General features: G+C 44.9%; 1 long non-coding RNA gene across 2 annotated transcripts; it reads left to right on the plus strand.

Annotated features, from left to right (window-relative positions):
- The first annotated feature begins 4,351 nt into the window (after positions 1–4,351).
- LOC106007422 lies at positions 4,352–25,764 on the plus strand. Of its 2 annotated transcripts, XR_001182158.2 has the most exons (4): positions 4,352–5,808; positions 16,930–17,112; positions 24,455–24,538; positions 25,473–25,764. It is a non-coding gene; the product is annotated as an uncharacterized LOC106007422 (long non-coding RNA). The 2 variants fall into 2 exon arrangements; XR_006601647.1 differs by lacking the exon at positions 16,930–17,112 and having other exon boundaries at positions 4,398–5,808.

The following is a 25,764-nucleotide window of genomic DNA, read 5'->3' on the forward strand; positions in this document are numbered from 1 at the left end:
ACAGCATTTATTGCTAAGAGGGAATGTTACTGGGTTTAGAAAACACTTCAAATGTACTTTAAGTATCATTTGTCCATAAGAGTTTGTTTGGTCATTGTTGCAATGTTCTCATATTTCCATTAAGCTTTTCCTTTACATACTTTGCTTTTACTTGGGAGGGTGGTGCAGAGGCTATGCTCAGTCCAGGCTGCCCAGCAAATGACAATTCCAGCTTTATCTTTGCACCTCCTGGGAGAAGAAAGACAAAGCCTTCTTTTTGGGGTCGAATTCAGCTGTCATTTAGCATCCTAGCCACGGAGGTCGGGGCAAGCAGCTTTCACAGAGATCTGCGTCCTGTCTTTGGGGACAGCAGAGTGGTTTCATGCCTCTGTGGTGTGTCATTCGAACTGTGTCCCATATGGGCTTTTCAGATGCCACTTTCTGGTTCTTTGCACGAGAATTGTTTTCTAGTGTGTTTTTAGTAGTTTTCAAAGTCTTTTATTATTTAATTTAAATGGATAATTCTCAGCTCATAATCTAATCGGTCTCTGAAAATAGTTTCAACCACTTGCTCTCCTGAGTTAGACTGAACTGCGGTGTAGACAAGACAAGGGCACGATTGCCGTGGGCTGGGATACTCAGCCTGGTTATCTAATTATCATCTAGGACCTAGGTTTATAACTGTATTCCTTTAGAAGTATTTTGGAAAACAGAACCGACTACTTTCGGGGAAAAGTTTGAACGAGGTGAAGTGGAGATTTTTATTGTATTTATTTTTATGGTATTTGAATTTCTAAAGCAGAATCCAGGTCTATACTTTACTAACGTTTTTTTTTTTTTTTTTTAAAGATTTTATTTATTTATTTATTTGACAGAGAGAGAGAGAGACAGTTGAGAGCGGGAACACAAGCAGGGGGAGTGGGAGAGGGAGAAGCAGGCTTCCCGCTGAGCAGGGACCTCCGACGTGGGGATCGATTCCCGGGACCGCGGGATCATGACCTGAGCCGAAGGCAGACGCTTAATGACTGAGCCACCCAGGCATCACGTCATCTTGTCTTTGTCTTCTTTGTTTCTGTGTTCTGCCTTGTCTTTTTCTCCTCCTCCCTCAGCCCCCCACCTCCTTCCTGTGAGAAATGAAGGATTCTCCATTGTCGAGTGATATGATCAGGTACATATTTTCGAAAGAGCCACCACCATGACAGCAGGGCAAAAGTCAGATCGGAGAACGGAAGATCCTGGGGTCAAGGAAGACCAAGCGGAGAAGAAGAGGTAAAGTAGCTGTAGGACAGCTGGATTGGAGGGGAAGGCGCAGATTAAGAGTTTCATTTAGCAGATGGAATTCAGGCTTTGATCACCAATTAGATGGGAGGGATTAAAGGAACAGCGATGTGACAGAGATAATTGGGTAAGGAAAAATTACTTAAACCCATACACCTACATTTTAGAGGAACCATGCTGGGTAGATGACTTTTCCGCAGACTGCGTGAGTTCTGAAAGGGCAATGGACTTTCTTCCCTCTATCTTCCGTCTTCATACCGACATCCCGAGTCGCCATCATCTCATCTTCCCTTTGAGGGAGCGGATCCCCTCGAAAGAAACAAAATATCAACAGAGCTAGTTTCTCAGCCATCTTTCCATAATCAAATTCCCTTTGAATTCTTTAGGGACAGATGAACTCACACGGAATGAAGACACTACCTAGTACCCCTGTTCTTTAAAACATAAAAATCGTTTTTAAACTATAGACCTGGGGTTGCCTGGGGGGCTCCGTCGTTAAGCGTCTGCCTTCAGCTCAGGTCATGATCCCGGGGTGTCTCTGTCAAATAAATAAATAAAATCTTGAAAACAAAAACAAATACTTGTCAAGTTGATGTATAAATAACTGAATAAATAATTTAAAAGAAAGAAAGACAAGATGAAGCACAGAGACCTTCTTCATAATCCTCGCTCACCTCGCTTTCCTCACCCTTGGTATTCTAGCTTCAGGACAAGCCAGCGACTCTTAGGTCTGCCCTTTGATCCAGAAAATTCTTCAACGGCCTGCCTCCTGTCCTCAGGTTCTGTGACAGTTTTGGCATCATCATCTTCTCCACAAGCCTTCTGACAATCTCTTCCTGCTCTCCTCTGCTTCTATTTAATAAAAATCCCAGTGCGTTTCCAATACTGATGTGGGTTCCATACATTTTAATCTAATTATTGTATTTTAATACCAGGGTACATGGTGGTTGAGACCTTGGGCTCTGAATCGTGACCACCTAGATCTGGATTCTAATTCTAACCCTCGTTGGGTTATGTGGGCGAATTACTTAAGCTCTCTCTACTTCGGTTTACTCATCTGTGAAACAGGGATAGTGACAGCCCCTACTTCTGGGGACTGTAGTGGAGATTCAGTGAATTAACGCATGTCAAGTGCTTGGAGCACAGGCTGGGACAAGCAGAGTGTTTCACTCATTCCATGAAGAAGCTCTTCTGTGAATTGCATAGACTTTATTTCAGAAAATACTTTAAAAACATTTTATTCTTCTTGTTGTGTTTATTTGTAAGATAACTAAGCGGATCATGTTAAAAATCCATTGCAACGTATCGCTTTTTGTTGTTAGAGTTCTTAGAAAAAGGAAAATCTTTTGAAATAAAAGAGTGTCTTATTCCTGGGCTGAGAAGTTTAGGGCAGTTCTTGGGTTTTAGTAATCTTAGTCAGAGCCTCGGCTGTTTGGTAACTTATCTCCGATTTCCTCAGCTCATTTACTCGGATTCTGAGGAATCGAGTGGGTAGATTAAGTGCCTCATTTGGAGTTTCTTTAACCATGCAGCAGAACCGTGAGTAGAAAGTTAAGACGCCTGGTGTTTGTTCCTCGACCACGTGACTCAGGGAACGGCCGTGTGCTTTCTCAGTCCACCATGGGTGACTCCATCTTTCACCATTACAAATGATGCCGAAATGAACATCCTTTACCTACCCCAAAACTCTTGCGTGCCTTTAATTATTTCCTTAGAACAAGTTGATCAAAGTAAAATGATTGAGTCAAAGGAAATAATGAAGTCTTTGGGTATGAGTGGCCAGCTTACCTTCCAAACAGTGTTTATTCAGTTGTGCTCCTAACTGCAGTGCTTGGAGATGTCCATTTCCTCCACACTTTTGCTACCACTGAGTAGTTATCTTCTCGTTTTAATTTTTCCTACCTTCATTAGCCAAAGGAAAGAAAAGACAAATGAAGAAGGTTCCTTGCTCGTTTAAGGGAGGAAAACTTCACCCTCATTTGTTCTTTTTTTTTTTTTTTAAGATTTATTTATTTTAGAGCGAGAGCGAGAGCGACCATATGTGTGCTCAAGCAGGGGTGCGGTGGGGAGAGACTCTCGAGCAGACTCCGAGCTGAGCACAGAACGCCACGCCTCAAGTTCCACCTCTCCCTGAGATCATGACCTGAGCCGAAATCAAGATTTGGGGGCTTAACCAACTGAGCCATCCAGGTGTCCCTCTTCATTCCTTTAATAATAAAAGATTGATGCTTCAGATTCCATTATTTTTCTAGTCACAGGATTTTTAATAATCCAAACTTTTCATATTCACTAAATTCCTTTTAAATCTTCATAAATTAAATGCAAGAGATCCAAAAACCTGCTAATATTGCCATTGAGTATATTAAGCATGATTAAGAAGAATCCCAAAGACTTTTAAATTTCAGAATCCAAACACTGACTTTTCAAAAGGACAACAGGAGGGGTGCCTGAGTGGCTCAGTCATTGAGGATCTGCCTTCAGCTCAGGTCATGATCCCAGGGTCCTGGGATTGAGCCCTGCATCAGGCTTCTCGTTCAGCGGGAAGCCTGCTTCTCCCTTTCCCACTCGCCCTGCCTATGTTCCCTCTGTCACTGTGTCTCTATTAAATAAATAAAGAAAAGAACTTTAAAAAAAATAAAAATAGAATAAAAAGGACAATAGGAATACCAACAATTGGGATCAAAGGAACTCAGCCTGGAATGAGACTGTGTAAAGTTTAATTAAGAATAGTGAGACTTTACACAATTTAAGAGACATCTGGCACATATGGTTTGTGGACCAATTCAAGATCTCTTGATGACATTGTTTAAAAAATGATCAGAACTGATACTTTCATTCTCTTTTTTATCCAAAAATGTATATGAATTAGAAAGATTGATACACACCTTTGTGATGATTGGTGGTACTATTTATTACCTCGCACAGTTTTCTTGTTAGGTGCTGTTTGGAATCATTATGTGTATATAAAGGAATGTTGATGCAAATTTATAGCCAAAAATTAGTTAACACGAAGAATATATCTATATATCTATATACAGATCTCAAATAACTTTCATGATATTTGAAAGTAAAATTCTGGGGATCTGTGGGAGGGAAGGAAGGAGTTAAACACGGTAGGAGGGTGCTGGGACGGGCCTCTGGGCTGACTTCTCATTAGGAAATCTGGTATTTCAGGTTGGACTGGGCCTTGGGAATGGCTGCTCCTTTGTTCAAGAGAAAAAGTACATTAGATCTGGCTGCAGTCTCAGACTTGTGAAAATGAATTCCAGAATTTTCTAGCATAGGAAAGTGAGGTGGCTCTCCAGTACCCTGAACAGAATTTACCCAATGAAGCCGAGAGCAGGAGAGGGCAAGATGGCGTCCCTGATGCCCTGAGGTTATGCACGGTGACAGCCGTGGTCACAGACCCTGCAGAGCCTGGCACCACGGGACACCCATGGTGGTGATTAACTCTACAGATCCTTGCTCAGAGCCTTGATTCCCTTACCACGTATTTCGAGATTAGCTCTATTAAAAGCGACCTTGACCCTGCATTTCTTTATTTCCGGTGGTTTTGTTTTCCTGTTTTTCATCGTTCGGAGTACATTCATTTCTGCTTCTCTGATGACCAGTGTCTGCGCGAGGATTCCTTCTTGCGCCATTTTTCCAAAAGTCGCTTCATCGAACCTGTGACTAATTGGCTAAATAAAACCAACACATACTCCTGGAATTCAGGAGTCTGTTTCGTTCCAGGCCTGATGAAAGGGAGTAAATCGCACGGTTCCTTCTTGTCCTCCGTTATCTCTCCCTTTCCTGCAAAATCATCATCAAAAGAGATGCTGCAAAGTTCTTCATGAATCTAGAGCGGGGACTTTCATTCATTGCCCATTATTCTGGAAATGTCCCCCCAGCCCGCTCCTGGGCCCCCTGCATCTTCCTTATCCACGGACGGCTCGTGTAGGGAAGCCACAGGTCGGAGATGACACCTGGCAGGAAGAAGAGAAAGGGCAGAGAGGTTGGAATGTAAACTAAACGCGAGATTTGTGATTTGGTGGAAAGAGCTGCGGACCGGACGTCTAACCCTGGATGGGGTGGCAGTCAGGAGAGATCCTGCACATTCCTTAGATGCTCAAGCTCTCTGAGAGCACCAAGCATTAATATTTTGGAAGGAAAACATGAACCAGACAGGAAAGGGTAACATTGTCATTGTCCGTTCGCAAGACTGCGAGCTTGAGGAAGCCATGGGTTAGGGACCTGGCCTTATCCATCGCTGTGTCCACGGAACCTGGCATTGTGTACCCAGAGTAGACAAGTGTGGAAGTGTTACTCGTGAGCTAAGTCCTGAATGAGACAGTCAATCACACGGGGTCCCGTGTCAGAGGATTCTGCTGGACACTTGTGCTGGATGGGAACATCAGTGGATTGAAACCAGGTTTGGGGTCTAAAAGGCGAGATTTAAGTTCCGGTGCCACGACTGCTGAGCTATGTTATCACTACGATATCACTGCGACTTCACTAAGTGTGCGATCACTTCTCAGCTGGGGGAGCGACGGACCCTCTCCCGGTGTCAAGGTACTCTCTTGTAAAATTGTGTTAAAACACCTTCAGGCAGTTTCTTCTTCAGCGGTGTCCTTAAAGCAACCTTTTTTTGTTGTTGTTCTTTGTTAAGGGCACCTTTAATCTGGCGAATGCTCTGAAATGTTTTGTTTTGATAATTCTTGAAAAATGATAACATTCCACTGCTTGGCAATGCTTCTAAAATAATTGGTGAAATTGTAATAATAGAATTTTTTAAATCTTGGCTCATCTACAACTCCAGACTTTCTGTTGGTTCAGGTTGTTGGACGATTTTGAATCACAGAGGTTTGAGGGAAGCAGCCCACCTGCATAAGGCTAATGGTTTTATAGGAACCCATCCTTCACTCGTAGGACACACTTCTCATGTAGCCTCATGCAAGCTCCTGTGCACTCTGGCCTCCGGCCGTACCTCCTTGCGCCCCCTCCTGCCTGCCTCCAACTCACCTCTCGGGGCACAGCCCGCACGTCCGGTGGATGCGGACCTGATCACACCCCTACTGACGCCCAGTATCCTCCCCCTCTCTCCCTCTCTCTCTCTGCCGCTGTCCTCTCTTTGAGTTCCTCCAGCCAGCTGGACTCAGTTCTCTCAAACTCAGATCTAGTTCTACCCTTCCCTCGGCCTGGAATATTCTCTTCTCCTGTTGCCTGGCCAGCAACTGTCGCTCGGGTCTCACTGTTACTGTCTCTTCTTGGGGCTGGGCCTTTCCCAAGCCCCAAGACTGGAACAAGCATCCTTGGGACATTCTTCCTGGTCATCTCTGTGCCCAGTTCTTCCTCCGTCCCTGTGCCTCACGTAGGAACGTGCTTGTCATATGTTCATTTTACTAGAAAGGGTAGTGCCACCTGGCCAAAGATACACTGTTGGCTTTCCTATGATTATACTCGTTTGTTCAGATGTTGATCCCCTACTCTGTGCTCGGCACGGTTCTGGGGGCAGGGGACACAGCAGCGAACCCATTGCCATAGGTCCTTGCCATCGTGGGATTTACAGCCTGGGAGGGAGAAACTGATAATAAAGGAAGTAAAATCCATAGCATGTTAGATGCTGGAGAACAAGAAAGCAGAAGAGGAGGGTAGGGCATGCTGGATGAGGTGGTGGGCATGTTGCGGTTGTTAGTAGGTTACTAGGGAAGCTTCACGGAGGTGGCATTTGAGCCAAAGTCTGCAGGAAGTGAGGGAGTGAGCTGGAGGGATATTTGGGGAGAACATCTCAGGCAGAGGGAAAGCCTGAGCGGGTGTTTCCAAGAACAGCTCGGAGGCCTGGAGGCCAGGAGCGCAGCAAGCTGGGGTGTAGCAGGAGCAGGGTGGGAAGGGAGAGAGGACTTTGAACTTGACTCCGCAGGCAAAGGGGGTCTCAGCAGAGGAGGTGGGGGAAATCTGACTTAATTTTTAAAAGGATCCCTCTAACCTCTGTATAGATAATTGACTCGAGGGAGGCAAGGCGGGAAGCCAGGAGGCTAGTTAAGCTTTGCAAAAACCCAGGCGGAAGGAGAGTGGTGACTTGACTTAGTAGCTATTAGTGGGGGTGGTGAGAAATGGCTAGAGTCTAGATCTGTTTTGAAGGAAGGGCCAAGAGGGTTTTCTGATGGGCTGAGTGTGGGATGTGAGGGGAAGCAGGGAGCCCAGGAGGCTGCCTGGGGCTCCGGCCTGCGTAACCAGAGGATAGAGCCGCCAGGAAGAGGACAGGCAGGTGGCTGGTAGAGGTTTCAGGGGACAGAGGAGGACCTCTGCCTCATACTTGAGACAAGTATATCTCAAGTATGTCTCATACTTGAGACATGTATTAGTTCGCCAGCATGTGTTTGAGTTCTCACGAAATGAATCTAAGAGGGCAATTTTCTTTAATCTGTACATGGGAGTAAAGAAATCTCATGCAATGTCCCCAAAGGAAGGGGACTAACATCGCCCTCTTGTACAGGATTCTACACCCGGCCCTTTCCTGGGGTGGGGGCGGGCACACCAGGATTCCATTTCTCTTGGAATGGATGTCAACCCAGATTCTGTTTTATTTATTTTTAAAGATTTTATTTATTTATATTAGAGGGAGAGAGTGAGAGAGAGAGCATGCAAGGGAGAAGCAGACTCCTGGCAGAGCTGGGAGCCCGATGCAGGACTCGATTCCAGGACTCCCGGGATCACGACCTGAGCCAAAGGCAGTCGCCCAACCAACTGATCCACCCAGGCGCCCCCGGATTCTGTTTTAGAACCATCAGAACTGCTGTCCACAGCTGAGGTTTGCTTCATTATATAAATAAACTTATTTTTATAGTCAGCTTGTTGGTAAAAAAAAAAATGTAAAACTTCCCTCTACGTCTCGCCAGGCCTGAGCCAAACCACACGAAGTACGATTTCTCTAAGGACCGAGGTCCTTGGGTCATCACAGAACAAGCAGCTATCCATCATGCACGCTGAAGGCCTACTGTGTGCTGGTGGCTCTTCAAGTGCATAACCGACAGGTGTGCAAGGACTCTCTAGCGCGCTGGGGTTTTTGCCGCGGCCCTGGCTCACCTACCTTTCCCGCTTGCTTTCCTTGCGTCCGCTCCTCCCCGAGATGCTCCAGTGCCCCTGCTTTGTCCCTTCTGTTCTTACTGTCGGAAGACCTTTTCTTTTCCCTCTCCCTTCTCCTGTCTTTCCTAGCAGAGTCCCAGCTAGCTGAGCTTGCCCAGGAAGTGATTCTGGGGCAAGTGTGCTCTTACTCATTTTGCATTTTCCCTTCGGCAACTTTAAACTATCTTTTGCATGAACTCCTGGGGGTCCTTTTAACATACTCCAGGCCAAGAAGCCTGAAGGGCCAGGCTGCGGCTGAGAAGCTACTCGTGGATCAGATCTGACCGGATGCAGAGTCCAAAGTGTATTCGTTACTGTGTTTATACATAACTAGTTTGTGACCTTCTCCTCAGCTAGAGAGGTTTATATACTCTCCCCAAGAATAGTACTCTTTACACAGGATGCCCCGATTCTTGGTGTTGATAGCCAACACCTGGCAGGAAGAGGCAGGTCGGAGGAAATATTCTTGAAACAAAAGACTGGGAAAGTGCCTGGGTGGCTCAGTCGGTGAGGCATCCGCCTTCAGCTCAGGTCATGATCCTGGGGTCCTGGGATCGAGTCCTGCGTCAGACTCGTGCTCTGCAGGGAGTCTGCTTTTCTCTCTGCCCCTCCCCCATCCATTCTCTCAACCTCTCACTCTCTCAAATAATAAATAAATAAAATCTTTAAAAAAAGATACTAAAAGACTGTGTATGCCATGAAAATGAATGCTAGTAAAGTAGAATATATTGTGGGGCATGTGGGTGTCTCATCAGTGAAGCATCTGACTCTTGGTTTCAGCTCAGGTTATGATCTCGGGGTCATGGGATCAAGCCCTGAGTTGGGCTCTGTGCTCAGTGCATAGTCTGTTTAACATTTTCTCTCTCTCTCTCTCTCTCAAATAAATAAAATCTTTTTTTAAAATTAAGCTATGTTGGGGCACCTGGGTGGCTCAGTCGTTAAGTGTCTGCCTTTGGCTCAGGTCATGATCCCAGGGTCCTGGGATTGAACCCCACATCGGGCTCTCTGCTCAGTGGGAAGCCTGTTTCTCCCTCTCCCACTCCTCTGCTGTGTTCCTTCTCTTGCCGTGTCCCTCTCTGTCAAATAAATAAAATCTTAAAAATATTAAAAATTAAGCTGTGTTGCTAGATATTTGTATCCAGAAAAATGGATTTATCACTGAGTGAACTTAAAGAAAATATAGCCTGGTCAAAAAATTACTTTTAATTCTAAGCATTGAGTGAGAAACCATAGTTCCTAAGATGGATACATTCTTCCAGCAGCGGGTTTAGTCTGATTGTTTGGGTCTTCGCTGGAATCTGAGTTGTTTTTCAAGAGAACTGATTTCTGATGAAGCTGTTCACATGCTTTTGAAGCCAAGAGAGGGGGTGATTAATTTACATTCTCTTAGGGGCGCCGGGGTGGTTCAAGTCGATTAAGTGGGTTAAGCATCAGCTTTTGGCTCAGGTCATGATCTCAGGGTCCTGAGATAGAGAGACACCTCTCCCCCCCCCCCCCGCCTTCCTCAGCGGGGATTCTGCTCTTTCCTCTGGCCCTCTCCCTCCTGCGCTCACTCTCTGTCTCTTTTGCAAATAAATAAGGTAACTAAATCTTTTTAAAAATTGCATTGTACAAAAAAAATCGCATTGTACAGACAAGACTGCATGAAGTTATGGAATTGTCTTGGTAGGATGAGGTAAAATGGTGCCCCCAAGTAAGCAAACAAACCCTCACATAGCCCATATCCAGAATCTCAAAGTCGCTGAATACGCAGTGTTTGAAAGGAGAAAAGAAATAAAAGTTTTTTTTTTTTTTTTTTTTGGAGCTGCTTCTCCAATGATACAGGTTTGCCATCCTTCGTGTTATAAAACAGAGTTGAAGCTTAGTATCATTTTAAACATGGGACAGAGAGGGATACGTGAGGCTGGGGGAAAGGCAAAAGAAATGAACTTGACGGACCAAAAAAATCACATATCCTTCGAAGACCTCCCCTGTCTCGAGGACAGAAAATGCCTTGGCAGGAGCGATTTCTTCTGCAGTCAGAAGGGAATTGGTTTCCCAGCTGTTCTGGTGTATTTTCCTGATTAGTCTTTGCTCCCACGGTCTAAAAGCAAAGACCGGATCTGAGCACCTACAGTACTGGTCCAGAACTGCAACTTCCCTCACGGGTGACTCACAGGCGGGAGCAAACCACCTACTGTAACAGCTGGACACAGACCCGTGGCGGATGCAGCTCGGCAGCTGCTTGGCCTGACCCCCGAAACCGTGCCATTGGCCGAAGCTCTCACCTTAGTGAAATAGCGAAGCTGGGGTTTAGATGCATGGCTACTGTTACTCATTTCTCCTAAATTGTATTTCTCCATTGCTACTCTAAGATCTTGGAGGTCATCTTGAAGTCTCAACTCAACTTAGGATGGCTAGGACACCCGTCATCATTCAACATCCCACCGCATGAGGAGTGCCTGGGTGGCTCAGTCGGTTGGGTGTCTGGCTTTGGCTCAGGCTGTGACCCCAGAATCCTGGGATCAAGCCCCACTTCAGGCTCCCTGCTTAGCAAGGAGTCTGCTTCTCCCTCTCCCTCTGCCCTGCCACTTGCTTGTGTACTTTCTCTCTTTCTTTAAAATCTTAAAAAAAAAAATTCCACACATGTGCTCTGGAGCATAAGTGACCACTGTCTTGAAGAATAAAGTTATGCTTAGTTTTAAATTTGGTTAGTCTTTGCTATAATTACGATCAGTGTGAAGTGAGTCAGCTTTATAGGAACTCGTTTCTTAAACAGGATGATCTCTTGCTGCATCTCCTCTGCTGTCTGGTATATTGCTCCCCTACCTGGAGGCCAGTTCTCGAGGCTTCACTAGCGACAGGGAGAGTAGGCACCTGCCCTCAGAAAGCCTCCAAGTCAGCTAGGGCTACAGATTAAAGCGTGAGAATCCTAGATTCGCCAGGGAGTGCAAATAAGATGCCATTACAGAGAAGGTGAGAGTATTTTTGGGGTCAGTCTATACCCCAAAGCCTGTGTCTTCCAGCCTCCCATTTTATTTTCCATTACCATTGTTTTGCAGAAATTGTTCTGCCGAGTATCTCCTCCCTTATTCTAGTACATTCTGGCCCTCACGTGGTACACAGCACTTTATGCACAACACCTGCCAAGTCAGTGTTTGCTGACATAATTGAATGGGGGAAGGCTTTGTGGAAAGGCAGAGCTTGGGCACAGCTTGAGATGAGGGGGGTTAGGGGGGTGCGGTGACATATTGCCCATATATGAGTCATTTGTTCTGGGCCTTGAGGAAGGGCTTGCAAAGTCAAAACAGAGCGGAGACAGATGCCAGGTTGAGGAATGAGCTACAGCGGAGCTGAGTGTTGGGTTGATGAAATACGGGGTCAGGGAGGAGGCCAGCCAAGACGTTGCTCTGGATGGGGTGTTAGTGCGGCTGGCTCTAAGAGCAGGGCCCTCCAGAGGTGGGTGGATGTGCCCACGCACGAGCCTGTCTTTCTCTCCCCATTTCGTGCTGGGGACATGCTCTTCATTTGTGTTAGTGCGCGTGTTATATTCTTGGTGGTGTTGGGGGCGCAGGTGGGGTGTGTTTGGAGGAGTTCGTAATTCCTTTCTTTATGTTTTATTTTTCATTAGTTTCCTCTGGAATTGGGTGGTTTTCAGGAAAGAGGTTGAATGCATTTAGCAAAACTATTGGAAAACTGGAATGGGAAAATGAAAGTTTCTCTCTCTTTTTTGGTTCTCTTTTCAGTTTTTCCTGGTCCCCTGGATGACTTTAGAGAGAGAGGCCACAGATGAAGAAAGGGAATTCTGTAAAACCAGAAAGATATCTAGCTGGGGGCAACTGCTGGAGACAGGGAAAGCAAGAAGAAACAGCAGGTTTGGGAAAATAAGTGAGTTTCTGTGTTGTCCCTCAAGGAAGAGCTGGAAATTGCCATTTGGAATCAGGGCTTGAGCTCAAAAGTCAGAGCTGGAAAGAGATTTAGCTGCAAAGATGGTAGTTAGAAGTGAGGGGACAGTGCCCGGGGAGAGCAGGTAGAATGGGGTCCATCCTTTTTTTTTTTTTTTAAGATTTTATTTTATGTATTTGTCAGAGAGAGAGAGAGTGAGAGAGAGAGCACAAGCAGAGGGGAGGCAGAGGCAGAGGGAGAAGCAGGTTCCCTGCTGAGCAAGAAGCCCCATGTGGGTCTCGATCCCAGGATCCTGGGATCATGACCTGAGCTGAAGGCGACACCTAACAACTGAGGCATCCCTGGAAGGGGGTTCTTAGCTGGGGTCCATGGTGAGTCCAGTGATTGAAGTTTAAGGCTCTATAGCCACCAGAAACTGTGAGCAATATTTTCTGTGAGTTTCCGCCCGGCATGCTGGGATGGAGTGTGTCTGTAACTTTGGTCAGGTTCTTAGAGGTATCCAAAGGTTAAGAAATCGCTGCCGCAGAAGGGGAAGATGAGTCCAAGAAGGTCAGAGCCCTGAGGAGAAATCAGCATTGAAAGAGTTAGCAGAGAGGAGCCACGGAAAGAGGCCAAAGAGATTAGGAAGGCAGAAATCTATCCCGGAAGTCAGGAGGATGTGGAAGGCAATGGAACGCGTGGGAGTGTGGGCCGCAAGGTTCAATGGTATCTTAAAGTCAGATAGGATTAAAAGAACAGGTTCAATAGCCTGCTGGGAAGTCACTCGTGACTTTCCCGAGAGCCGTGTGAATGGAAAGCACATTGTGATAAGCGGAGAACGGGATTCAGGAAGAGGGAGTAAGACTGGCTTTCTCTTTCTGGAAGGTTAACATTTGACAAGAGTGAATATTTACTGTGTTCCTGAGAAGGGCTGGAACTCGTGACATTCACTGTAGACGTGAGCAAGGTGACATGGGCTTTGGTTCTCATGGATCTTAGGGTGTCTTGGGAGAGATAGGCACTAATCAAATAACGACACAAATTAAGTGTATCATCACAAACTGGGTCAGGGCTTTGATGGGAAAAAACATGGTGCCCAGCACTGAAACCCAATCTGGGGTCCAAGAAGGACCCCCGAGGACATGATCATTGAGCTCAGACCTGATCAGCTCCCAAGGGAGCCCAGGAGTGAAATGGCTGGGCAAGGAAGCAGAGGGCAGAACATTCTAGGCAATGAGGGAAGTCAAAGCGAAGTGTAGAAAGAGAAAGGCCAGTGATAGCAGGCCATGCTGGGTCTTTTCAATGACAATAAAGATCTGAGTTTAAGAACATTGAGGAAGCTGCCAACTTGTGGAGAGTCAAACACAGTTTTGTATTTTGAAATAACGTAGAGGAATCCAGGGGAGAAACGATGCTAGCTTGGACCAGCTTCCTGGCAAAGAAGGCAAAGAGAAGAGGAGGGATTGAGGAATCATGCAGGAGCTCACACAGCCCCAGAAGGCAGGAGACAGAACACCGAGACTTAGGAAGGACCAGCAAAAGGTTAAGTTTTTCTTTAGGGGCTGAACACTGAAGCTCATTTGTAGGCAAAGAGAAAGAGCAGAGGAGAGAGAGAACTTGAAGAAATACTAACCAGTGGAGGAGATACATGTCTTCAAATCAGAAATACTGCTCTCTAGATTGAGAAGACAGGGCTGGTGAATTTGCAGGTGTGGTTACAGGTAGAAAGGGGGCAAAGTGAGGCTTGAAGACTTGATCCATAAAAGGGGGCTTGTATGTGTTTTGGAGTGAGGCTGCAGCCTCCCAAATAATAAGGTAGTCCTGGGCTGTGGAGGATGAACAGCAAGAAGTTCCGAGATGGTTCACAGAGGGGACCTGGTTGCCATCTGTATATTTGTACAAACACTGCCCGATCCTTCTATCACCAAATCAGTCCTTGGGTTTTATAATTGGAAACAGAGTCAGGGAATTTTAATATGTCCAAAGTGGCTCTCTTGAGCTGTACTAAGAAATTCTTTTTTCCTCCAAATCCATGAGGTGGTTTGTTCAACAGCTGGGATTGGGATTGGGGTTGGGTGGGTGGGTGTGGTACAGCGAGGAAGAGCTCATATCCCAGACAGTCGAGTTATTCCTCAGGAGAACTGGATCATTGTGTTACAGACGAGACAGCCGCACAAGTCTGAATTTCCAAAGGCACGTTCATTTGTGTTTCCTACTACCAATTAAGTCCAGCTGTAGGGACACCAGTGGACTCAATCCATCTTTAAAAATCAACGCTGATTTTCAGTGTACTAAAACAGATGCAGTGAGAAGTCATGTGTCTCATGTCTCCAAACAAAAGTGCTTAGTTAATGTCCTAGCTCAGAAAGAGAATTAGAATTTTCAGTTGACTTCTAAAAAAATTATGAAGGATTAATGTGCATCCCCCCCCCCACCTTTTTTTTATACAGTTGTGGGAAAGTTGGACTCTTTTCAACACAACGGATCTTTGTTGCAGAATCTCTGAGTGGATCTATGCATTTGTGGGGACTCATAGTCTTTTCCTGGGTCCATGAGCACAGCTTTGTCACAAAAATGGCTTTTCACTCTAAGATGTATCTTCTCTGAAGGTCAGAGGGAGGTGCGTGGTATGAAGGCGCCATGTTGGATTAGAAATGAGCAGTGCAGAACCGGCTACAGCAGTGGGCCTGCTTGGCAATCTTGAAATAAATGCAGCTGGGATAATTTCAATTTTTGATTCAACCCTTGGCAAGCCTTTAGTGTACACAGCCCTTCCCTCCCACCCCCAAACCTGTGGAGGAGGCTCAAAGGCTGGTTGTACTCAATGGTCATTATTCTGTCTCTTGGAATTGCCAGTAAACACTAGGTCAGCTCTGCGTCCTGCCCAGGTTCAGTTAGCACTCTGGGAAGAACTTCCTCTTCCTATGAGAGTTAATACATCTAATTGTTGAGCATAGCACTTTGTTGTGTTTGATGAATATTAGCTATTATTTCAAAACATGATAATTATTTGGGGTTATTCCCTTCCTAGGACTCGATGTGTACCCCCAAAGGGTCATGATTATGGAGCACATTTCCTTCTCTATGCATATGGTCTCTTGGTTCTAGGCTGACATACCCAGGTTTTATACCACATGAGTTCCAAGGACACCATTCACCGCTGGGAAAGTGCTTTTCAGTTGCACAGCGGCTCTGAAACGGGCTTCTGTGTTACAAGGTTTCAAGTGCTCACAGCTCACAATTCGCTGGTAGAACCAGATAAGTTTAGCAGCCGACAGTCTCTCCCCCCTTCTCAGTCGATTCCTTTCTGAGTTCCCAGGAGAACTAGGTTTTGGAATTTTCCCTAAATGTCTATCCTCCTAGGGCTGAATCGAACCTTTGGCGTTTCCTGTTCCATACTGGGAACCAGAAGCTTTCTGAATTATCTCATAGGACATTTCCTGATCTATGAATCTTGAGAGCATGAAGATCATGTTTTCCCCTCATCATCTCCTGATCTCAGTCTCCAAGGAGCATGTGTGTGTTTCATTACAATTCCACCGGTTCCCGCGTTCAGTGATAAATATGTGGGTTACAGTGTATACATTCATATACAACACCAAAGGTTACCAGTGTGGATTTATTGCTTGTTACATCATTTTACTGTGGGGATGATTCACTCGATCAGTTTATTTAGCAATGAGGGAATATTAAATAAGGCAACTGTACCAACTTACACCAGCCCTAGCTTCGCTGGGTCCACCACCTCTGCCCTCTCCTAATCAGTGGCTTGATAAGGTCAATCATGCTCACAGAGATGGGCCTGTCACGGAGACAGCTGTCTCTACTCAGGGACTTCCAGAACAAGAGGACACCATGTGTCTGAAAACAAAGGTGGTCTTCTCATTGATGACTTCATTTTCACTTTTAAGGTCTGAGTATTCTTCTCTTGCTATTGTTTACTTGATCCTTTGTTGTTTGGATGACATTGTTCTGAATGCTAACTCCAGAACAAGGTTCTCCCGTCCTGTGTCATCCTGATCAGAGTTATTTTATTCCACTCCACTGACCTCAAATCACTGGTCACAAAACCCTTGATGTTCAATTAGGAATAAGTAAGTTATTACTTATCAAAGGATCAAAGTTAAGCCATGTTTATTAAAAATTGGGTGTTTCTGGGTGGGGGGGATGAGGGACATAGGGGATGGGGATTAAAGACTGCACTTGTGATGATGAGCACTGAGTAATGTATAGAATTGTGGAAGCACTATATCGTACATCTGAAACTGATAGAACACTGTACATTACACTGGAATTAAAATTTTGAAAACTTTATAAAAAAAGGGATGTGTCCATCGTTTTATTTTTAAAAGCTTCCCACATGCAGAAATGTTGAAAGAACTGTAGAGTGAACACCCTTGTACCCGTCGGTCAGTGTCTACAGTTGTCATTTTCATATATGCATTTACTATACAACCATATATCCATCCATTCATCCATCGTATCTTTTTAGTTTTTGAAATGTTGAAATAATTTTAGATTTCCAGAAAAGTTCCATGAATAATACATACAGTTCCCAAATACCCTTCATCACCTTCCCCTAAGATTATCATGTTACAAAACCATAATACAATGACCAAATCAATATTAGAATTAATCAACACAAAATTAACATTATGACACTATTTTTTAAACCTTTTAATAGTGATTTTTTTATTTTTTAAGGATTTTATTTATTTATTTGAGAGAGAGAAAGAGAAGAAGAAGAAAGAGAGGAGGTAGAGGGTCAAGAAGACTCCATACCGACCTTGACGCTGGAAGTGGGGCTCAATCCCACGGTCTTGAGATCATGACCTGAGCTGAAACCAAGAGTTGGATACTTAACTGACTGCACCACAGAGGTGCCCCGTGAGTTTTTTTTTTTTTTAATTTAAAAAATTGTTTTTCCGACTGGAATTTACATAAAAACTTGGGGAAAAAATACTACAACACTATTAAACGAATCTACAGATCTTATTCAAAGTGCCTCAGTTTTCCCATGAAGGTCCTTTCTCTGGTGCAGAATGCAATCCTGGACCCCACCCTCCATGTAGTTGCTGTGTGTCCTTAGCCTATGATCAGTGAAAGCCCCTCTGTCTTTGTTTATCTTACCCTTGACCCTTTTGATGTGTACTAGCCACTTACTTTGTTGAAGGTCCTTCCGATTTGGGTTTCTCTGACGTTTCCTTGTGATTAAATTGAGACTATGCATTTTTTTGCAAGAAGACCACAGAAATGAGATTATACCCTTCTCTGTTTATCACATGGTGGGGGTAGGCATTTTGGCACTCTATATAATTGTCACAGATATATCTTTCATCCCTTGGTTAAGGGGTTGTATGCCAGTCTTTTCCACTATAAATTTATGATTTTTCACTTTGTAAATAATAAGTGTTTTGGAGGAGATACTTCAAGACTACACAAATATTCTGCTTCTCCTTAAATTTCACCTACTGATTTTAACAGGCATTGGAGGGGTTTTGCCTATGCTCTCTAATGGTGATTTCCCATGTCCCTCATTCTTTCTACATTGATTGGCTGGGATTATACCTTAAGGAAAAGGTGTCCCCTCTTATTTATATATTTATTTATTTAATTAATTCATCTTTCTATCTGTTCCATTATTTATTTATATCAAGATGGAGTCAAGGATCATTCTTTCACTTTTGGGTATAATCCAGTATATCTCAATTTATTTTGTTGCTCCAATTGTCCGTTGGGTCATTGGAAAGCTCCCTTCAGTTGAACTTCAGCATTCTTTGGACCTGTTCTGACATTTTTGGAGCACTTTCTTACTTTCTGGCAACATAAGATGTTGAAGGTTTATTTTGTATTTTCCCTATTTTTTTTGAGGAGCCCTGGGTTGTTTTATGAGAGAATGGTGCTTAGAAACCAAGATCTGGGCACTAAGTGTGCTTAAGGCTATGGGAGTCCCATTGCCCTCCCCATGATGCAGATAAGAAGTGTGTGTGTTATTAATGTGTACCACCTGTATTTCTGTGTTTATCCATCTGTGTGTGTGAGTAGATGTGTGTACATGTATATTTACAGATTCATATTCACATATAATAGACCAACTTGTAGCTCTGCAGGGGAAAACATGGTTCTCATTATCCACAGTGTATTAACTTATTTGTCCAATCCCCAAACACACATCAAGTAGTTTCAGAATTGCTAATTCATAGTCCCTGCCAGAGAGACAAATTTGCTAACCAGAGCCCAATATTTGTACACTAGCCTTTTTGTCTTTAGCTCTATGGTTTGTAGCCAAAAGTTGTTTAGCTTAGTTCCTTTCTTCCCTACCCTCTTCACAGTTGTGTTATTCATTTGTAATACAGTCAAGTTCACATTATTGCTTGTGTTCTGCTTTGGATTTCTTCCGCACCTTGGTTGCTTCAAAATATTTATACTTACTTTTTTGATGTGTGGGGGACCAACATTGCTGTGACTCTGAAGTTGGAGTAATACAGAATGTCCAGCCAGGGAAGTGTTGTCTTTCCCCTATTCTTCCCTCCACATTCCCATCTACTCCTTGCAGGGGATCGATCTCGTTTGTGTCTGGATTATCCTTCCTACACTTCTTTTGCACACAGTAGTAGATTCACAAACTGCTCCTTTTCTCTCTTTTGTGAATCCATCTTATTTATGATGCATTTCACAGTAAGTGGCAGCTGTCAGTATGTGTTCACCCTAAACACTTCGGCATACTTGTCATTAGCTAAACTCCAATTTATAGGCATTTCCCCCCTTTTTATTTCTTTTAAGATAAAAGTCACATGCTGTAAAATTCATGAATCTCAAGTGTACCACCGGATACATTTTCACAAATGTATACACTTGAGTGAGGCAAATCCCTAAGAAAACGTGAGGGGGTTACCATGACCTCGTAAGGTTCCATTGTCCTTCCCAGCTACTTCCTGCTCTAGCTCTGAGACAGCCCGTATCCTATTTCTTTTTTCTGCCATTCATTGCTTTGGCCTGTTCTACACTCTGTATACATGAAATTATACAATGTGTACTCTTGTGTGAAGCTTCTTTCACTTGGCCTGTCTTTGGAATACATCCATGTCGTGGTGTGGATCCCTAGTTCACTCCTTCTACTGCATTAACACACAACTGTAAACATACCAGTGTACACAGGATGAACGGGGAAGGCGTTCCCTTTCTAGGGAGTGAGACTTTCTCCATCTGATGGTTCAGAATCTCTTGTTGTTGTGTTGCAGTGCCGTGCTTCATATATTTTAAATTATTTTAAATAATTTAACTTTAAACACATTGCCTTGTGCATATATGCATAGTGCTTTTCTTTTCCTTTCTTTTTAAAGATTTTATTTATTTATTTGAGAAAGAGAGCAAGGGGAAAGGCAGAGGGAGAGGGAGAAGCAGGCTCCCTGCTGGGCAAAATACTTTTTTGTATTTTGTAAATGCTGTATTTGTAAATGCTGACTGCAGGTGTCCCCTCCACCCGTCTCACTGTGGGGTGGAGGGATGGAGGCCTGTGTCGTGCTCGGTGGCCCAGGTCAGCGAGGTGCCCTGCTCCCACCTGTGGGAGCCCAGGGAGCCAGTGCAGGGCTCGATCCCAGGATCCTGGAATCATGACCTGAGCCGAAATCAGATGCTCAACCGATCAAGCCACCCAGGTGCCTCACATAGTGCTTTTCATTCAAAAGCTCAGTGTTAAAACACAAGTAGAGGCTTTCCGTATAGACAGAGAAATGTCCTTTAAGACTTTGAACATTTAAAAAAAAGACATTTAATATTGAAAAATTCATCCCACAAAAGCCTTAATTCAGTACCTATTTATTGAATATTACATGCAAGTTATTGCATTAGATGCTTGAGAACACAGGCATGAAGAAGACAGAGGCCTGGCTGTGGGTGTTTTCGGGCATTCAAGGAACACTGGGACACTATCAGAGAGGGGATTTCCTATGAAGAATCCCAATCATCATCCCATTTGTTTGTCCAAATCATATGAGAAATGCAGCAATCTTCAAAACCAGTAGTCCTTGGAGAGAAGCTGACCGTGGTTTTTGCAGCTGTCATGTGGGCTCAGGGTCACGGAGAGGATCAGGGAATATGTGAGAAGACAGTGGGAGCTCCTGCAGGCCCGGAGCTCTGCTGCCAAAGGGGGGCTGGCATCAGGAAGTGCGTCTCACCTCTGGCAGCAGCCCCTGAAACACAGGTGGGAGCAGGGCACCTCGCCGACCCGGGCCACCGAGCGCGACCCAGGCCTCCATCCCTCCACCCCACAGTGAGACGGGCGGAGGGGGCACCTGCAGTCAGCATTTACAAAAGGCCACAGGAACCCTTCACCCCTTCTCATGCACAAAATAAGGCAAAGTGTGGCTCAATCATTTGCTTCAGGACACACCTTGGAAGGCGCTCGACGAACGCTAATTTAGTTGAAAAGATGCGTTTATTTAAAGTCTCTCTAGGAGTGCTTGGGTGGCTCAGTGGGTTGGGCGTCTGCCTTCCGCTCAGGTCATGATCCCAGGGTCCTGGGATCAAGTCCTACATCGGGTTTCCTGCTCAGCGGGGAGCCTGCTTCTCCCTCTTCTGTCTGCTTCTCTGCCTACTTGTGCTCTCTCTCTCTCTCTTTCTCTGTCAAATAAATAAAATCTTTGGGGAAAAAAAAAATCTCTCTCATGCACTCCCACAAATAAAAAATAAATAAATAGTAAAAACCAAAATCTCTCTCTCTCGCTCTCTTTTTAAAGTCTTACTGAGTAACCTGTAAAAAAACTTTTTGGTATAAATTCAGTAACTTCTAGGCTTAGACATGATAAATGCTTTTTTATTTTTAAAACAAAAATATGACCTGGAATGGAAACGACTTTCTTCCAAAACACTTTAAAGAAACAAATTATCATGTGGAATCTCATTTTGAATGAATCAGAGTACAGTAAATCTCAAAATATCCCCCGAACTGCCCACTGTGGTTTGCTAAACAGGAAAATGACTTCAGCAGGATGGTCTTTTTCTCCTAGATTCACAGCAGGCAGCCCTTTGTGCTGCTCCGAAAACATCTTAATTCTTCCCCAAGTACCATGTTTCTTGGAATTGTTCACCGGAAATTAATAGTATTCTGAGTTTTAAAGTAATTCAAACCACCAGTGACTTTGTCGTAGCGTTTCACAGTAGCATACGCAGGCAAGCCAGCCAATTAGGACAGCCTTAGTCACCAACGCACACAATATCCCTCACACAAAGACATGTGTTTCCGTCCCAACTGTGTCCACCAGGCTGCCCTACTGGTTAACGACAACAAACAAGACCCATGAGTAAAATATGTTGGATAATGTCAAGGATGAAGGGGGAAAAAGTTGGGCAAAGGCAGATCTTGAACCTGCTGAGGTAGAGGAAGAAGAGAGGCTGCAATGATAGATTGGGTAGCCAGAGAAGGCGTTGCTGGGGAGGTGATATTTGTGTAAAGCCCTCAATGGTATCTGAGTCATCTGGGGAAGCGTGTTCCAGGCAAAGGGAAGAGCATGTGCAAAGGCCCTGAAGCAGGAGTGTGTCTGAGGAACAGGAGTGCATAGTTGGAGTGTAGTGAATGAGGCGGAGAGGAGTGAAGAATGAGGATAGAGAGGGAACAGGGGCCACGTCATGAAAGACCTCATAGCAAGGACTTCGGCTTTTACTCTGAAGGATGGGGAAATCATTGGAAGGTTTTGAACTGAGAAGAAAACTGACCTCAATGGCGTCCCCACACCGAAAGCAGAAAGGGCGGTTGAGAGGCTCTGTTAAACCAGGGACTGTAGCACAGAAACTCCCGTGAAGAAGGGAAAGCCCATTTTCAGTGTTTAAAGACAGGCTAGGTCTCCCCAGACAAGGGAAAATAAGAGAGCAGAGCATTCGTTCGCATAACTGAGCAGTTGGGGACTAAAAGTGTGATGTTATTTTTAGAAGATAGCATTTTTTTTTTTTTTTGATGCCCTGCTCCTGGTTTCTTGTATCTTTTAGAGAACACATGGGGTAAAGATAAGGAAGCACAACCTTCCAAGTATAGCAACGAATTAGGAGGCCTTGTTTCTAGTTCGGGTCCTGACTTTGACCTTGTAATATCCTAGGGTTGGTTACGTAAATCTTGAGCTTTAGTTTCCTCTGTGGGGAGCGTAATTGTTAATTACTTTATGGAATTATTTTGTCAATTAATAACATGTTAATAGTGTGACAGTCATAAAATACTCGGAGTGTCTTTGAAATAGGCATGACACAGAACCACGGTGGTGACCTATTAGTGTCGCTATTATAGGAAACACATGGCATTTTAGCCCCGAAAAGGCTCATGGACAGGAAAAACTGTGGGCGATGGGGAGTGACTGGTGTGAAGCTGGAAGGAGATGAGTGGTGTGGAGAATGACATTTAACTTCAGGACCTTTTGATGTTTTGGGGCCGGGATTTTGCAATGCTGCTTTTTAAAAAGGGACGGTTCCTGAGCAGGATGTGGGACCGAGAGGGTGCGTGTTAAGGTGAATCGCCTCCCAGGCCCGGGATCTGGCACCAGGGCTCCTGTCACCTCTCTACCTTATTCATACTCTGCTGGTGCCTTTGACTTGAATAATGTGTGGTTTTGAGCCATGTATGCAAAAGGCTGGCAGGGTTGACCTGTAGCAGAGATGCCATGGCTCATCGTACGTATATAGAGGTACGAGATACTTATTTTCTTCATTACATATTAATTTTCAAACAAAACTCTGCAATCCCCAGTAAGTTGGCACAACGCTTGATGAAAACAAGGCAGACTCCGGTGGATCTTCCGTAAAGCTACAGGAGGGTTAGTTCAGATGTCACCTGGAAGACGGGACTAGAGGACCTCTGTCCATTAGGGTCAAGGTGTCTGCTGCTCTGATAAGATCCTTTAAATGCTTTCTTAATTCATTCAACAGATATCTTTTGATAATATACTGTGTCGGGTGCTCCAGAGTCTTAAAGGATGAGTAAGACACAGTGCCTGTCACCAACGAGCTTATAACCGAACAGAGAAAGAACTATAAAACCAGGCAGTATGTGTCATGGGTCATGAGCAGTCATGAGGGGGCTGTAGAGGTGACAGTGGGGAGAATCCTCTGGCTCAGAGACCAGGAATGCTTTGTGGAGGAGCGGATGACTGGGGGTGGGTGAGTGTGAGGAGGGCCGTGGTGCATCCACATAGAGGAGATAAAAAGCCAAGCGATGGCTGGATAAGGCTTCTCAGAGGGGATACACCTGCCAGCGAGGGCTTCACGGGCACAAGGGAGACAAGAGGAGGACATTACGGGGCCAAGTGCCCCACCTGAAACCCACTGGGTATGTTAGAGAAGGGTGGCCACCAGTTAGGACAGGGGTGGGGGGGTGCGCTCTGGGAGAAAACTCTGGGGACGTAGACTTGGGCCAGATTTTATACTTGAAAGGTTAGATGTTTGCAGCTAGTGGAGGGAAGATCTCTGTCCCAGCTGAGCTGGGACCTTTGCAAAGGGCATTCTAGGGACACAGATCTGCAGTGAGGGAGAGGATGAACTGAAGGGCGGGGGGAGTTAGAGGGGAGGGGAGAGGATCAGCGGGAACAGGAAGCAACAAGAGAGACGGGCAAGAATGAGACCTTACGGGAAAAAGACTAAGACGACTTGAGGACCAGGGACCGGGGATCATGAAAAGGAATCCCAAGATCCGGGACTATGGAAGGGAAGGGAGGCAAAGATTCCTCCAAAGGGCTGGCTTTACGGAAACCTGGAAGACGGTGGCACGGAATAGGGAAGTCCAAGGTGCCGTGTCAGTCTGGAGGACGATTATCAACCCAAGCCCGCAGAGTCGCGGAGACCAGCCGTCGTCAGTTGGGCACCTTGACCTCTGAAGGTGTGTGATTAATGGACGCGTGGTATTTCTCAATGCCTCATCCGCTCAGCACCATCTAATCTCCTGGAACGTGATCAGATGTCGGGCTCCTGCTGTTTGAATTTATTTCCATTGGTTGTCTGTGTCAGCATGGAAGCGGACGTTTGTGCAGCTTTGGTGGAGAATAAAGGTCATGTACATACGTGCTTATTTCTAAATGAGCTGTAATTATATGCACAACTCAGGACTCCATGACTCACCTCTGCCCTCATTAACTCCACCCCATGAACTGCCTCTTTATTTCAAACATGAAGTCACTTCAACGACTTCACTTTTTAAGTCTTGGCAGAGATTTAATGACTTTCTTTTTTTTTCTCTCTCTCTCTCTTAAAGGAACCCAAGAGTTTGGATGCCACACTCTCGTGAGAGCCACCAAGGACTTGGAGAGAGACACATTGGTTCCCCAAGAGTGGGCGGGTCTGTATTCCTCACTGAGATGGGACCTCGCTTCCTGCACCATCTGCTGGAGGGGAGAGCAGGGCACGGTGTCTGTAGCTAGTGAGAATCTTTTCCCCCATTCCCCTTGCACCAAAGATCAAAAAGCATGGTGGACATTTTGGTTTCTTAATCCAAGTTGACTTAAACGCCCAGTGAGGGGAGAGAAGTAAAACAAATAGGAGTGTAATATCCTGCTTTTAGCTTTGAGAGAAGCAGTTCACAGGAAAAGGCTATAAATCAGGAGAAGTTGGTGGCTGGTCCTGTGGCCCAGCACCAGGGATGCTTTCCACAGGGCAGTGAACTGGAGGGTAGAAGAAAACACTGGAATCCCTTCAAATCCCTGCATACACTCATCTCAACACGTGTTTGTTGAGTCGTGGCTATGGTTAGAAGATTGTTTTCAGCACAAAAGAGAGTTTCTGCTCTTTGCTATTATAAATATATGTATTGATATAGAGTAATTTCTAAGGTCGTGAGAGGGATTTGCAGGACAGAACTTAGAATCCTCTGTAGGTGTGCGATGCAGCCTTCACAAACGCAGTCTTGGAAACCAGTATCTTTACTTGATAATGACACTGAAAGTATCCCTCCTACCCCTAGCTCCCAAAACTGTGGTACTTAAAATACTTTTAACCAGGAAATACTACAAACATAAAAGAAGGACTCCCATGAGCTTTAAGATTTATTCAGGCTGAACCTTCATGGGGTGCCCACAACATGCGGTTGAATATCTTACAGAATTCAGGGACCACAGCAACTATATGAGGCCGTTTTATCAGCCCCATTTTAGAGATGAGGACACAGGCTCCAACAGGTTGAGTAACTTCCCCAGCTTCATACTAGTGAGTGGTAGATTGGGGACTGAAGCCTAGGTGCTCAGGTTATAAATTCTCCTCTCTTCTACCCTACCAAGGCTGCTCCACGAGAAAAGACACCAGAAACGGACTCATCTGGGCCTATGGAAACAAAGTACCTATACCCTGAAGTGAACAGAATTAAAAATCCTCTTGATAAACAGACCTCAGAGCGCTGGGCTGTTTGGTTTCAGAATCTCTTGTCACCTACCCACCCTCTCCATTTTGGGGTTTAATGTTCAACGAGGTTATCACATGGAAATCCAGCAAGCAAATCTTAGGAGATTTTCAGGCCAAATTGTAAAACCCATAATGTTTACATGGTCTAGATAAAATTTTATTGTCTATTTA

Source organism: Mustela putorius, unplaced genomic scaffold (genome assembly GCF_011764305.1).
Source record: "Mustela putorius furo isolate JIRA1106 unplaced genomic scaffold, ASM1176430v1.1 tig00003853_pilon_pilon_pilon, whole genome shotgun sequence".
NCBI classification, from domain to species: domain Eukaryota; kingdom Metazoa; phylum Chordata; class Mammalia; order Carnivora; family Mustelidae; genus Mustela; species Mustela putorius.